The sequence below is a fragment of the Ambystoma mexicanum genome, chromosome 1q (assembly GCF_040938575.1).
Source record: "Ambystoma mexicanum isolate Mex_15411 chromosome 1q, UKY_AmexF1_1, whole genome shotgun sequence".
Lineage (NCBI taxonomy): Eukaryota > Metazoa > Chordata > Amphibia > Caudata > Ambystomatidae > Ambystoma > Ambystoma mexicanum.
Window position 1 is genome coordinate 959,267,785 of NC_090922.1, and position 16,734 is coordinate 959,284,518.

Consider the following 16,734-nt stretch of genomic DNA (forward strand, 5'->3'; position numbering starts at 1 on the left):
CCATTTTGGAATCTAGGATTCTTTTAACCTCATATTCTAGCTCATCACCTTTTACTTCAATTGGAGCTGGAGGTCGAGTTGCTCGAGTTCCTGGATGCACTGGTTTTAATAATGACACATGGAACACTGGGTGAATGCGCATTTGAGGAGGTAGGATTAGTTTCATGGCTACAGGTGTGATTATTGCTTTGACCGTGAAAGGGCCTAAAAACTCCCACTTGGTAGTTTTGAACTTATTTATGGTGATGATCAGCGTATCTTTTCTGTGTTTCTTTAGCTGTTTTTAAATGTGCCACTGCATTCTTAGTTGCCTGCGTTATTCGTTCATGAATGGTTTTGACTGCTGGAATCTCATTTGTTTCTGGTGGATCGTATACCGAGGCTCTTGGATTCCATCTGTATAACGTATAAAAAGGGGTCAGCTGTGTGGAAGTATGCGTTGAGATATTGTATGCATATTCTGCCATCCATAGTATGTCCACCCAAGCGTGGTCTGTTTGGTGCAGGAGACAGCAAAGGTATTGCTCCAGGGTTTGGTTTGTGTGCTCCGTTTGTCCATCGGTTTGGGGATGATGCCTAGTGGACAAATGGATTTCTACTAAAGAGCAGCATTTCTTCCAGAATCGTGCCACAAATTGACTATCCCTTTCGGAGACTATCACTGATGGAAAACCATGTAGCCTCACTATACCATCTAGGAAGACTTGGGCTAGTGCCTGGGCGGATGGTGTCCCTTTTAAGGCAATAAAATGGGCCATTTTGGAGAATAGGTCGACCACCACCAGGATGGTATTAAACCTGGAACTGGGGGGGGGGCAGATCTGTGACAAAGTGCATAGACACAGTATGCCAAGGTGCAGGTGGAACTGCTAGCGGTTGTAATAAGCCTGCCAGTTTCTGTCTAGATGCCTTGTTTTGAGCACATACTCCACATGTGTTAACATACTTCATGGTGTCTTCCCGCCAAGTTGGCCACCAGTAAGATCTCTTGATTTTCACCTGAGTTTTTGTTATACCAGGATGACCTTCCAAGGGTGAACTGTGGTAGCTGGCAAGAACTTCTTCTTGTAAGGCACGCGTTGGAAGGTAGAGGTGTTTCTGGAAGTATGGGAGACCATCGCGAATGCTGAAATGGGTTCCTTTCTTGCCCCATCCTGCTATTTCTGCTGCTGATAGAGTGTTCTTGATACGTTGTTGAAGTGTATCCAGCAGGGTATTATCCACACAAAGACCTAAGATCTTGCTGCCTGGGCGGATGTCTACTGGATCGGGATTGCTATAGGCTTCCTCACCCTTACCAATGTGAGACAGGGCATCAGTCTTGCCATTCTTGACTCTGGGTCGATAAGTGATTACAAAATCATATTCTGTCAGGAACAAAGCCCAGTGTAGCTGTCGAAATGATTGAGCTTTGGCTGATCGTATGTATTGTAGGTTCCGATGATCAGTTATGATCGTAACTGTGTGTTTGGACCCAAGCAGGTAATGCCTCCACTCCTCGAGGGCGTCTCGGATGGCTAGTAGTTCTTTATCAGTGACAACGTGGTTCAGTTCTGCAGGAGAGAATTTCTTCGACCAGAACGCCACGGGATGCAAGCGTCCAGTTTGAGGTGTTGGTTTCCACAACATAGGGGAGATTGGGTTGTGGGTGCTGAAGCACAGAGGCTGAGGTGAATTTACTTTTTAAGGTATGAAATGCTTCCTCTGCAGCGGGTGTCCATTCAAATTTTCTATGTTTACGCAGAAGTGAGGTTATTGGATGTACTAAATGTGAAAAACCATGTATGAAACATCTATAGAAGTTTGCAAAGCCAAGGAAGCTCTGTATTCCCTTTAGAGACGTGGGTGAAGGCCAAGTAAGAATGGCTTCTACCTTCCTGTTGTCCATTCTGATGCCTTGTGGCGACAGCACAAATCCGAGAAACTCTACTTCGGTGACGTGAAAGAAACATTTTTCGAGTTTGGCGTACAGATGGTTTTCACGCAACTTGGGGAGCACTGCCCTTACGTGTTACACATGTTCTTGCAGGTTAGCTGAATAGATTAAGATGTCGTCGATGTATACTACTGCACATACATCCAGTAGTTCACGTAGTACATCATTCATGAAGTGTTGGAATGCCGCTGGGGCATTGCAAAGCCCAAAGGACATCACCTGATATTCGTAAAGGCCGTACCGGTACGAAATGCGGTTTTCCATTTGTCACCTTCTTTTACGCATACCAGGTGATACGCTCCTCGAAGATCGAGTTTGGTAAAGATATGTGCATGGCGGACCTGATCGAGTAATACTGGAATCAACAGTAATGGATATCTGTTCTTCACGGTTACCTGGTTCAGAGCTCGATAATCAATGCATGTCCTCAGATCCCCCTCCTTCTTTCAGTCCCACCACCAGCACTTAACACCTAATGTCTGCACTTATCCTTGCGCTTGCCACCTGTGGGTCATACTTTTACTTATTATTTATTTTTTATTTATTTATTTTTTGTTTCGTTCTTATCCCATGTACTGCATTGTCCTCTCCCCCTTCTCCCTCGCACTTCTCCTCCTTCCCCTTCCCATGCACTTGCGCTATCTGACTGACAACTGGTCTAGTAGGATCGGTGTCTGTCCTCCCTTGTTCCCCCTCCCCTGCCTCATTGCGCCCTGAAACACTTGTGTATAGGCGCATTATAAATGCCATATCATACCAAGCCATATGGTGGAATGGCTGCTCCAGCAAATATAGAAGGGCAATATGTAAAACGTTCACTCTCAAGTGAGAAGCACCCAGCTTGCTATTTGTAATTCACACTGGGAAGAAAGTGCAAGGTCCACTTAGTACTGAGTTCAATCAAAATGATATATTGCCCTTCACATTACTAAGGGATATGATTCCCTTCCCATCACTAAGGGATATGGTGCCCTTCCCATCACTAAGGGATATGATGCCCTTCTCACCTGTACGGGATATAGTTCCCTTCCTAGTAACAAATACCTTCTCTATCTTATAAGGTATATGAAGCTCTTCCCACTACTAGAAGGCTAGTCAAAATCTCTTCACCCGAGTAATACTTGTAACCCTTGCATGGATTCTTGCAAAGGGTCAAATCCTTTGACCTGACTTGAGTTTTCTCCAAATCTGGTCGGGCAGCTTCAGGACCCTTCCTAAGTTCACTCCCAGGCTATCCTGAAAAGGGGCCCTTACAACGGTCATGCCCCTGCTCCTGTGTCATTTCTAGCTTGTCCTGGCAATTTCTCCTCTCCTGTCACCTTCACACCGGCTCTTCCCTCCAGGGTATAGCTTTCCTAGCTCTAAAACCTCCAACACCTAACCTCTCCTTTCTCCAGTGTTATTCAGACAATCCTAAATGATGGACATTCTTTTTCATCTTTTGATTGGTCTGTCTTTGTGCTATCATATATGGGAATTATGCATTGGCCATGCCTGCGGGTCATGTCGTTTCTACCCCTCCAGTTGTGGGTCCTTGGTTCTATAATTTTATAAAAGGCCTGGCTGCCCTCTCTGTGTCAGGCGTAATCATTGACCACTGAGAAGTCCTGCAGTGAGCTCCCGCATCATGTCCCATTCCCAATCCACTTTCCCATGACTGTATACCGACTTTCAGATGTTGAATTTGTATTACAGTCATGTATGTGCATTCAGGCAACCCAGCTTGTGAATGGGACCGCAAATGTTCTCTCCATAGCTTCTTCCTAGCTTCTTCCTACTCAAATGTGACTTGTTTAACGATGTCACAGTTTCTTTCTCATCCCATGTGAACCTACTCTGGACTACTCTGGACTACAGGGTCAAGTGTGCTCTTGTTTTCTATCACTGAGTTTTCAAAAGATCATCAAGTCATTTCGGGAAATAATATATTTTGTTCCTCAATTTTCAGATGGTTTAACACCACATGAGCCCCTACATGTCCCATGACACCAAGAATGCCCAATCCCTAGCTCTGGGCTGGTGGCCATTACTTACTTGGAGCTGTATACAGACAACAACGATGGGGTACTGGCCATACAACAGGATTATAACTCTCTCCCTTCAGTGACTGAGGCCAAACCAATTAGTAGATCTCAACTCAGTCAAAGGTGCTTTGGTTTGTTGGCGTTGATGATCTGTAAAGGCTCCCATGACGAAGACTTTGTCACAGGAGACCTGTATTGTTCACATCATCATCCTACATGACCCTGTTATCTAAAAATCATCACAGATTGTCTTGATGCTAGATTGATGATAATAGGTCGGCGGCGGTGGGGGGGTGGTGGGGGTGCAGAGAATAAACTGCTGGTAGATCTAATGGCCTGACACGGGGAAAATCAGGCAAGGGAACCATAGTTAGAAAAGGATATATTAAAGTACACTAGTAAAATGTGCCTCAGTGGCAAATTTGCAGGCTTGAAGTGCTGAGGAATATTCTGAGGGGGCTCAACAGCTCTAATTAATGTACACCATCATTTATGCTGTTTTCTACTATGCAGCACTAAGCGCACGTGTCCCCTTCAGCTAGGCTTTACCACGGCACTGATCCATATGTTAACACGATATGAATGCATGTATGTGAGGTATTTATAGAGCATGAGCCTATCTAGAAGGTACCAGAGCACTGCACAATGGTTGATTAAAACACAAGAGGAGGTCAGGGAGAATCTCGGTAGCTGGCGGGAGAAAGTGGGGCTACCTAAAAATTACTTTGTGCTCTTCATTTATTTAGTAAAGGGCTGAATTGAACGTGTCCTGTGGTTATGGGTTGTAACGGTGTTCAACAGCGCTGGCTCATAACATTCCGGCATTGTGGAACACCGCAATGCACCTGTTTCCTTTGCTTTAAATTCTTTTTATCCTTATATTGTTCCTTTTCTCAGGATGTTGTGGCTTCTGGCATTGCACTTGTCTGCATTTGAGCAGCCATGGCTCTGTGCTTAATACAGACTGTCTAGCATAATGTTAAATAGCATACATGTACTGCTTGCGTTCACCATGGCACATAATTCATTGATGCCTTCGGTAGTGAACCACATCATCCACTATCTCTTATGCCGTTCTTACCTTTTCTGGACTCCTTACCCTTCTCTTTCCCTTCACATTACCTTATGACCTCTATCTGGGTCAATCCTCCATCTTCACCCTAAAGTGCTGCATGTCAGACCTCTGGGATGGAGTTGCGTAATGCACTGAGTGCAGCTAGCTCCCTGTGGCAGACTATTCTCTAACTGTAGGCTGTGCTCTTACCCATGAACACAGGCACTACCTGATTATCCAGGACGCGTTGGGGTCACCTGTTCCAATGGGGTATGTCCATGTGCTTGGTAGAGCCTGTAGCTTTGTTATTGGACTGTGGATGCAGCAGTGGCAGGCAGGACCGTGCAGTCACACCAGCTCTAGAAAGGTGGAGAGTATCTGCTCTGCAGACAGTGGGTGCCATCTAGCTTTGCATCTGTGATTACTTGTTTGCACAACATGCTTTTTGCACTATGACAATGGGTTGTATTGCATGGCTTGAAACTGCCATCAGGCTGGTGGTAATCATGGCCCTCATCATCTGAATCAGGGTTCTCGTCAGATGGAGAAGCACTCCCTTATCACACCAGCCATCTTATTGAGGTTTGGGGAAATACCAGCTGTCTGGGGCTGGTTAGTTTTCTTGATGACTCTTTATTTCTGGAAGAATTAGACAGGGCCCTTGGTGAGTTGGTGGGACTATTTATGTATGGGTACCAGGCATGGGTTCTCTTTATGAAAATACGGAGTGCCAGATGTTACCCTCGGATAACGTTGGTTTCAACCATGCTTATGTGCAGGTCTCTTCTTTGATACACTGGAGGACTGCAGAGACAATCAAAAATGTATGGGGGAGGATTTAAAGTAACCTAAAGAAGTTCTGAGGGAAGAACAAAGAAGAGACACTGTGTGTTGTTTTTAGAGCAGGGTCCAGAAAATCAGACGAAGCGTGGTAGGTATATCTTTAAATTCATTCTGGCGGATTCATGTGCATCTTGTTAATGAGGTTCAACTACAACTAGTCAAGAGGACTTCAATGAGAAAATACTTGGTAAGGAAGCTTTGAATACTTCTTCTGCATTTTAGCTTATCCCTGATGTATTGCTGGATTCTTTATCCATGTACTTTATACAGAGACTGTCCGTGCCTAAAAATAAATAGTTCAACTGCTTACTTGAAAAAATGCACTAAACTTGAATCCAAATTGTACATTTAAAAGGACATGTTGTTTTTTGCCAGTGGTATACAAGCAATATAAACAACTTTGCATTGTAAAATTAGTTGTAGCCGTTAGCATAGACTAGATTGTTCTACCTCCATTCACATGATGTATATCTCAGGCTGCCATGTGCATGTTCTATTGGGTTGTCCAACCTATGAAGAACATCACCAATAGTTATATTGGTAATATGAATATGTATTTCATGTACACAAGAACATTTCCCATTCGTTGGTTCTTTTTTAAACAAGAAATAGACTTGTGTGTGATTTTTTAACTATATCGTCAAAATCAATATTTGAAAACACCAACACTCACCGCAATCTTAACTTATTGGAAATTGTGTCGTATATCGACTAGTCTTTAAGGATGGCAAAAAATGCCACCTCAAGACTTATGATTGGTGTAGAGAGTTTCCAGTGTGTGCTCAAAACATTCCTTTACAGCATTACCCGGCTGCAGGACTTCAGAAAGTGTCGCCCCATGCTTGATAAACGAGCAGCTGGCTTCAATACACTATCTCAGTGGGCTGCAGTCTAACAAACTCAATATTATTTCATGAAAAATAAATACGTAGCATATTTCATCAGCTGTGAAATCACATTTGCTTGTACTAATGATAAAATAATAGCGTAGTGCTCGTTCTCCAAGCAAAAATGTAGTCTGGTCTATTAACATGAAAACAATCGAATGTGTTCTGTCACTGTGCTAATATGTACATACAACATACCGTAGATGTCAATGTGAAGCACGGAAATGTGCAAGGCTAAGAAACACCACGTAATGCCATGTGGGTTGTCCTGAATATTGATATTTTTTTGCAATGTATTCACTGTAAAGTTTAATAATGTGTGAGTGTGGAGACTTCTGTGGCACACAAGCACATACTGGATCTTTTTTAATTGACATCCTGGCTGGGGTAATAGAAGCCAGTGTTTTTAGTTTCTGTCTGAAGACTCCTAGACCTAGGGCAAAAAAAAACATTCTTTCGGTGCATGTTTGCACCAGAGCAATGTTTGTCATAGTTCTAACATCATTGTGTTTTGGAACTAGGTTAAACATTGACTTGGTGTAAAAATGTATTGAAGGAATACTGTTTCGGCCCTATTTACAGAAAAACGTGCAAATCTTGTGCAAAAATATTAGCGCATGCGCTAGGATAGCAAGGCGCAAATTAATTGAGCATGGAAGCAATTTTTCAGAAATAAGTACAAGCAGGGACCAACAGTGCAAAGAAAATAGGATTGCACGTGGCACGCCCACAACACACCCCTAGTGCAACCAAGGAGCCACTGAAATAGGCCGCTTTGTGCACATTTCGACTCATGACACCAGATGCAGTGATGCAGTGAAAAAAACACAAATTACATGACAAGTACCCACAAGCAATCACCATTAGCAGCACCTATACCAACCATCAACAACCCCATAAGTGAAATTAAATCTGCGTACCCCAAATGAGGCATGCATCTACTCCGTGTACACCCACCAAACTAAGCCATGCACATTGCACCTACACCCACTATTCTCACTCCCCGTACACCTATGAAACATAGCTACCCACATGCAAAGGGCACCTACACCCATCAGTGTTACTCCCTGTACACCCACCAAACTAAGCCACCCACATGCAAAGCGCACCTATTCCCACTTCCAGTTGACCCACAAAAACAGAGCCACCGACAAGCAAAAGGCACCTACACCCACCATTCCTACTCCCTGTACACCCACCAAACTAAGCCACCCACATGCAAAGTGCACCTACACCGACTATTCCCACTCCTTGTACACTCACGAAACAGAGCCACCCACATGCAAAGGGCACGTACACCCAATAAAACCAACCCCGGTACAGCACCCATGCATCCCCCTTGAATTCAAAAATAGTGCACATATCCAAACCAAATATATGTCACTTGGTTGTCACAATCATCACATGCCAGTGGGGGCACAACGTGGCTGAGAACTGTCCACCCCATCTAGCGGTTGTGTAGTGCAGTATGCGGAACCCCACCTGCAGCTGTATGTGTACACTAGGAAGGCAGGAAGCAAACCACTCCACACCAGGCGTGTACTCCCCAGTGCACACTTTGCCCTATTGCCCTGAGGACTCATTGATGCGGTAGTGAGACTCAAAGCTCTGGGCCAGGTGGGTCCCTGCCCCTGGCAGGGGCCCTAGGGGAAGAGCTTGATATGCACCGTGATGTGGACCATGACACACTCTGCCATCATTCCTGACCACTGGGCACCCGCCAAGCTGATCAAAATGGCCAGAGTTGAATGTGAATCACAACTAAGGAAAATGCACAGGCAAGGAAAATGCAGTGAGGGCTGGGCCGTGGGCCTGGACAGGGGCACAACAGATATGTCTTCGTGGGACTGTACCCCACAAGAACTCAGCCCTGTTCCCAAATGAAAAATCCACTGCATGCCAGTACAAATGCCAATACCCAACAAATTCCACCTGAGTGTATCTGCACATCCGCATGGATGTGTTGTCACACCATTCCTAGAAGTGTGAGTGATCAGTGGTCCATCACATCCCCACCCACCCTAGTACACCATTTGGACAGATACAAATACTAAACAGATGTAGCTCACATGATGTAAGCCATGGAGAAATCAATGACCACATACATCGGAGGCACCCGTGGTGGTGCTGACACACATTCACCTGAAGCACATGCACAGCTACAAACACCCGCACGCACACAACCCATCAAACCTACAGATGTCGGAGTTCCGTTTGGTGAGTAACACATGGATTAGCAGCCACAGTGCGTGAAATGAATGCAACCCTGCACAAAAGTACAAATCCGGCAGCACAGACATTCTCAAATCATAGACGCAGCATGACAGTGACCATCACTGGGATCATGAAAATTACAGATCAACAAACACCATCACTGGCAACATAACCACATACAGCACACCTCTGACACACATGCAATATCGACAAAGTCTTGGAAATAGTAACTTCACCCATGAGAGCACACCTGAGAGCACACCCACATCCACAACACAATCCCAAACACAGTAGTGGGGCCATACATACATACTGCATCACATGTAAACATGCATGTACAGTGCAACATCCATGCGCACTGCAAGGCACCGTCATCATCATCACACATAGTCAAACATAGACCTGTACAGGCAATACATATGGATACATAGATACATGACCATTTGCGCAAGGACTATAATGTAGGACAACACTGGCAATCGCAATGACGAACAATAATAATAACCCGCCACCACCCTCACCCTCACATCCATACAGCCACAGATGCACATGACAGTCTGCACATCACACAAATACATGTACCATTTCCATGCATATGCATCGACTACATGCATGGATTGAGAAGGCCACAATGAATGCATCCATATGTGCTGAGACATTAGCGCATGTCTGTGAACCTGACACCTGCATACAGCAAACATGACGTTTGTTGGCAATGTGCACATGTAACACCAAATCATACATACACAGTGATAAGATGCATGTATAAATGCTACAAACAAACTTGTCAACACAAAACTATCATTGGCTGATTTGTGACACATGATTCCTGATAAGCATACCACATGATCATGCACCCTCACACACAGACCAGTGTGACATGCACTACAGAAGATGACTGCACACACATAAGTGTTGTAGAACGTGACTATCACAAAAAAGAGAAAATAACCACATGAATCTGATAAAACCAACACACAATTGTATTGGAATGGAAACAAAACAAAAACCATGGAACAATAGATCCAAAATAGTTTCACAGGAAACCACTATCTAAAACTAACAATAATGAGACAAAACATACAAAAAAGACATGGACAGTCACTGATGCTGTCCCATTCCTGACAACTCAAACTCCATCGCTGCTTATGGCTCTGCCTCCACCTGCTTCAGGCATGCTTCTGTGCTGTCCATGAGGGCCTGCAGGGTCTCATGAGTGGACTGCTCAATTTGCTTTGCAGCCCTCATGCTCCCCCCCAGAATGGCAGCACGTAAATCCTCCAGTCTAGCCTGTGCTGTAGCCTTGGCCCTGGGAGCTGCCTCCTGCATAGCATGCAGCCTCTCTTTCTCCTGCCGCCACATGTGTTGCATTTGGCATGTTGTTGCAACATTAATCCGTTGCCTTGGCACCTCTCTCCCCTGCCAGACCAAGAATGCCTACTGTGCCCTCCATGCCAAGAGCATGCCAAGAGCCTGCCTCTGCTGTGCCTCCCTCTAGAGAGATGCCAGACTTCTGGAGGGGAGTACTGCCCCACCACTTCCCTCAAGTGCCCTGGCCACCACCACTGCCTGATCTTGCATGACTGGTACAGTTGCTGAGGAGGAGGTGAGTGTCACTTGTGTTGCCTGTGCCATGTTTACCACAACCAGCAGTGCACCAGCCATCTGCAACATTAGATGTTACACCTGACCGTGATGGCTGACGAGTTGGCCACAGATCACATCCCGATCTGATATGTGCAGGGGCAGTACAGCATCCCGAATGGCCTCATTAGCACTCACTGATGGTGTAGTTTGTGTTGTGGCATAAACATAGGTGTGCAGCCCTGCAAACGATGGCCCTGAGGCAGTGTGAATAGCTGACCCAACCACTGTGTCCTGCACAACCTCCTGTCCCAGGCACATGTCCCAGCTTGCACATTTTACAATGTACCCCCACCAGGCACCATGGACAGACCCACAACTGCACCCTCCCCTTCCACCACACCTGACCCTGACACCACAGATGACACCTCTGTGGCAACTAGCCTGTCTGTGGGGACGGCTGAATCCCCTTGCCCATCTGCCCCCGAGGACTCACCCTCAAGGTCCATGCCAACATCCTGATTGTCATCCCCAGCGCCATGTAAAGTTGTACCCTCAGCAGCCACCTCTCCCTCAGATGAGGTGAACAACAGTATCCTTTGATGTTGTCTACACAGCCACCGGGAAGGCCTTGCCCTGGCGACTTGCTCTTACTTGGTGTTGGGCCCCTCATCTGCTTGCCCGCCAGATAGATGCAGATGATTCCTCACAGGACATCCCTAGATAGATCGACTCTACGAGACCCAGCATGAAAATCTAGCCTTGAGAGCAATTACCATTCGATGGAATCATGAGAACAGGGCAATGAGGTCCTGTTACAGATATTGAAGAAGATAAAGACTTCTGGAACTAATTTCAAGACTCTGACAAGAGCATTCCAATATAATAATTGGATGAGAGTGTAACAACATTGTTAGCCTTGACAAAGACCAGTGGTTGGACCACATGTTGGCTGTGGCTTAAAATATTGCTTATCATTGGAGGATTTCTTTTTCATTTTGATTAATGTGGAATTAAATGGCGGTGGATAAGCACAACCCATAGGGTATAGATTCTTTATCCCTCATCTGCATTGAACACTGGTTGGAAAGGGAGAGAGGAGAGGAAGTTCAGCATGTGCACACCTGTGTATGTCCGAAGATTGGCATGGTACCATGCCACCATTTCACATACAAATGCCACGGGCCAATCACAACATGACTGCAATAAATCACCATGAACAGACAGATGTGAACCTGAAATACAAGATGTCAACCCACTCCAAATTCATGCATGGAACTGCAGAGAATGAACAGTCGCCACCCCAAGGCGACAACAGTCTCCATGGCCAACTGGGAACGTGGTTGGGGCATATGTGAGACCTGAAGCATATTACCCAGACACACAGCCATCATTATTGCACTATCGACAGAAACATTCCTGCCCACATTGACCAAGGACCCTCCTTCCGCACATGACCATGGTACATTCCCATGGGTAAGGTGGACATTGTAGACTCCCTGCTCCCCACCATAGACAACCACAGCCTCCTGTAAAGTCATCTATCCATCATCCATCTGAATCAATGTCCATCCAGGGCACAAAAACCCCCTCACATGCATCACATCTGCCAACAACCAACTATGCACCTGCACCAGATGTCTCACCCAAGCCCTCAAATCCACCAAAGGTAAACACATATCCTACAATGCAGATTGCGAGTTGGGACACATATGTCCATCTGTAAAATACCACTGGCAAGTGAATGCGAAGGGTGATTATCCCTTGATCTGTGATACAAGGCCCAACACCATTGACGTCAACATGCAACTCCACAACGCCACAGCAGAGTGCAAGGACCTCCTTGGACCTTCTTGGCACATCTTCCAAAGGTCCTCACACGCATAGGTGCCACACAGAGTGAAACCATGCATGCACCATTAAGTTACACAACTCTCTTGTGTCCATTGACAAGCATCCTCCCAAAATGCATTCCCATCATATGGCATACACCTCCTTCTCCATTAAACTGGCAGTGTCAACTCACCTGCAGCCTGGATCTGGTCCTGCAGTACGAGGTCCTGGGTATAAAGATCTGTATCCTCTTCAGATGGAGAGGTGAAATCCAATGGCGCCCACCCGAGTGCACCCCTGCATTAGGTCCTGCCTCAATGGCTGCCCTAGCCTTCTTTTGACTCTGGATCCTCATATCATCCCATATCTTTTTAATGTTTGCTGGGGTACATGCTGTCACAACATCAACATTAACTGCTTTGCCGATGTCCCGCCAAATCTTCCTATGACCAACCACCCCAAGGTGCTGCTCCGGGTGGAACAGGTCATCATAGTGTATCAGCACAACCCAGCAGGTGGAGGTGGAGGTGGCTGACATGTTCAAGCTGATTCTGGTGGACTGGCACAGGGTATGGGATGCACCTGTAATCGAGATAGAATTGTCACAACCATCATTGGTACAACTTAACAACACTCTGTTTGATCGCCCACGGAGCATGCCCAAAGTTCATGGTCCCAGGACGTTGCCCCCCATTCCTGGCACAATATTGATTTAGCCTTTCAGAATTGACACCTGGGCATGGACTGACACACTCACACATGCACACACAATGACCGGATGTACATGTCTCTGCAGCCTAGCCAACTTCGGCACCTTGCCAGCACAAATCATGCATCTGCTGTAGCAGCTCCCATATGCATGAGGGTACCATTTTAAGTTAACTACTCTGCATTGCATCAGTGACCATGCAACATGTGCATATCTTTGCATAGGTAAGCACCCACCTGCAATGCATTGTGCCCCCCACAACACTACCCCCTCCCTGTGAGTGCTACCATCCCACTCCCACCTCCTTGCATGCAGCCACAAAGCCACCAGTTGCCCTTTTGCTATTCCCCCCACTCACCCGTACTGAGTGGCAGCAGGCAACAATGAAATGAAGTTGTACCAATGCGACAGTAGCAATGTACAGCAAACTGTCCCAAATCATCCACACTGGACGGATTGCATAAGTGTGGGAGCAGGCCATGATGGTTCTTGAACCGGTGGCAGGAAGCTGTCAGTGGACTCATGCTTCATGCAACTCCAGATACAAAAACAAGCAAGGCCCTTTTCACGTAAGTTACACTTGTCACTTTAATGGTCGTAGGACGCAGAGCACCCCCATGATCGGTGTTACGTGTGTAAGCGGAGAATATGCGGCGCTAGTGCCAAACTGCAAGAATAGTAAATGTCCATATTCCAGACTGCTGACATGGATGGAAGGGGTACTGGCAGGGTTGGAAGAGCAATGAAGGGGAGGGGACAAACACCAAGACATGCCAGAGGGAGAGCACAACGACCACATGCTGTGTATGCACTACTGGCACACACAGGTTCTAGTGCAGTCACTGCAGGTGCCACTGATATGCCTACGACCCAGGTGTAAAGACTGGAGGGGGGTGCCTGTACTCCTGCTCTCTTTATGGCAGAGTAAAAACACAGAGCACCCCAGCCAAGTTTCTCTATTCTTTAGCTGTGGCGAGCAACCAAGGCTTAAGCTCTCAGATGGCGATGCAGACTGGTTCTTAAGTACAGTGTAGTTCCGAAGCACCCACAAAGGAATGCCCACACTATGTTAGTGATAACACATTCTTTATATACATAAGGTTCAAGTTATATACACAATCACAATACCACACTTTGTACTCTGGCAATTCTAGAATGGTAAATATATACGGTTTCTATGTGGTACCACTATTACTCTGATTCCATTAAAAAGCATCAACTATAGATACTCAAATAGCATACAAATCAATATAGTTAAAGGTATTAACCATAGACATATGAGGGAATCAGGTTGGTTAAAACAATAGGCAGAATACTGGCCCCGTTAGCTAGACACAGTTCTGTGTGAGGATACCCCCACCTGGGAAACCTGTAAATAATGCAAGCCCAGTCCATGTATTGTTCAATGAGTCTTATTTCCCTCTCAAAAGGTTCTACCACCCCAATGTACCTGGAATAGCAGAGTTCGACCTCGGGTCGTCGACAAATCCTTCTTGATTCTTGAAGGCAGGAGCCACGGATCATCAAGGTCCCACGAGGAAATGGTCAACAAAGGCATCGAGGCAGCAGCTTCAGTCGTGGCGGTGCTCGTCGAGGATCGGTCGTGGACGACCTGCGAAGATGAGGCGTGCAGGGCATCTTGACAACGATAGTAGTTTGTTGCCACAAAGAGTTTATGAAGAACTTTGGCTCAGCAAGAGCATTGAGTCGTCAGCATCTCTGCTTTGGGTGGTGGGATACCCACCAGCGGATGCTTCTCGGGACATCAGCGCCCTTGACTTTCTCTGGTGGAAAAAAGCATTTGGCGGTGCTGGCGAGAGTGTCCTTGAATTCAAAGTGTCTTAATAAATTGACCGTTGTGGTTCCGGTCGTCAACGGCTCGGCTTCAAGCGGGTTCCTGCTCGTGGGCAACATGGCTTCGACGGGCCTCCAGCAGTTATAGCAAACCTGAGAACCCTAGTCGATGATGGTGGTTGGCTGTCCGGTGCTTCTCTTCGTTCTCCTCAGCGGTTCCTGTCTCTGGCTTCCAGGGCGCTTCGGCAAAGGTTAGCGGTGCACGATGGTCCCCCGGAGCTCAGGCAGAGGTCTCCTAGCCAGGTTCTCTCTCGGATCAGTGTCAATGTCACTTTCCGGCTTTCAGATTGCAGTGAAGCTAACAGCAGTCAACCTTCTTTGGGTTTGGTGGTCAAGATCAAGCATCAGTTTCGACTTCAGCTTCTGAACGATTTCTAGCACTGAGAGGCCCTCAGATATACTGTTCTGTCTCTCATTCACTCTGCTGGGTCACACTCAGGCAACCAATCACTCGGAAGGGCATTCAGGCAGTCAGGTAGCCAATCAGTCTCACAGTGCATTTAGGCAATTCTCCCTCTCAGACGCTCACAACAAGGAATGTGTATTGGGACAAGCACCCAGACATTCAGCACTCCACACTGCATTAATACTAGTCACAGACAGTTTTTAATGCCAGGATGTGCACAGAATATCAGTTGTTGCGTGGGAGATTTATGCCTTGAGGGAATACCTGCCTAAGGAGATGAAGGCCTCAAGGGAGAGTCTCTGCGTTGAGATGTCTACCCTGAGGGAGACCATCAATTCTAGATCAGCGGTATTCAAACTGTGGGGCACGCCCCTGCAGGGGTCCGCGGGAGCATCCCTGGGGGGCTGTGAGAGCCCAGCAAGAAATGTAAAAAAAAAAACATTTTTGTTTTTGTTTTTTATAGATTGGAAGAAATGGGCAGTGGCGGCTCACATGGTCAGGCGGAAGCATAAAACTGTCTCAGGCACCAATGAAAAAGTGGCCCGCAGTTGTAAATGGATATTGATTCCTTTAGTCACAGACTGTTTGAATAGTACCCAAGGGGGTGCTTTGTGTTAAAATGTAAGTAAATTGTGATATTTAAGGAGTATTTATTCAGCAACAGTGGACAAAATTACTAACTGCTTAGTGAAGTAATTAATCAATCTGGCCCACATTGGCCAAAAAGGTGGCCCATTTTGACTGGCCCACAATAGCATTTAACATTTTTGCTACAGGCATTGCCCAATTGCCCTATAGGCCAGTCCGAGCTTGGAAGCTCATTCATAATGTCGAGGGGGTGCCCACCCAGTGGCCCCCTGACCCATCATGGAGGAGCTAAGCAGCCAGCCCAGTGAACAAATGTGCACTCCATCAGCTGCTTTTTCTAGCTGGGGGAGTGCTCCTGGGCTGGCTGAACTGTCAAACGGAAACACTATTTCCCTTTGATAGTTCAGTTTAGTTCCACAGCCGCACATGCTACTGAGCCATGCAAGTGCTGGGGCATTATGCTTCGCCAGCATTGCATAGCTCATTGGAAATGCTGCCTGGGGCACTGCATGTCTGTATGTGCGAGGGGGAGCTCCTGAACGTCCTCGCACATACGGACAGAGCAGCCTGGAGCAGGGCGTTTCAGCACCCACACGCAGGCCAATGCAGAAGGTATGTTTATGTTTATTTTATTTCTATTTAAACGTGTGTATGGATGCGTGTATGCATGTGTTATGAGTGAGTGTATGGTGATGGATGCTCGTGTGAATGATAGAGTGATTGCTGTATGAATGTGTGTGTGTGTGTGTGTGTGTGTGTGTTAGTTTGTTTGGTCTGTTGAGCTGATTTTGGCAAGTGGTGG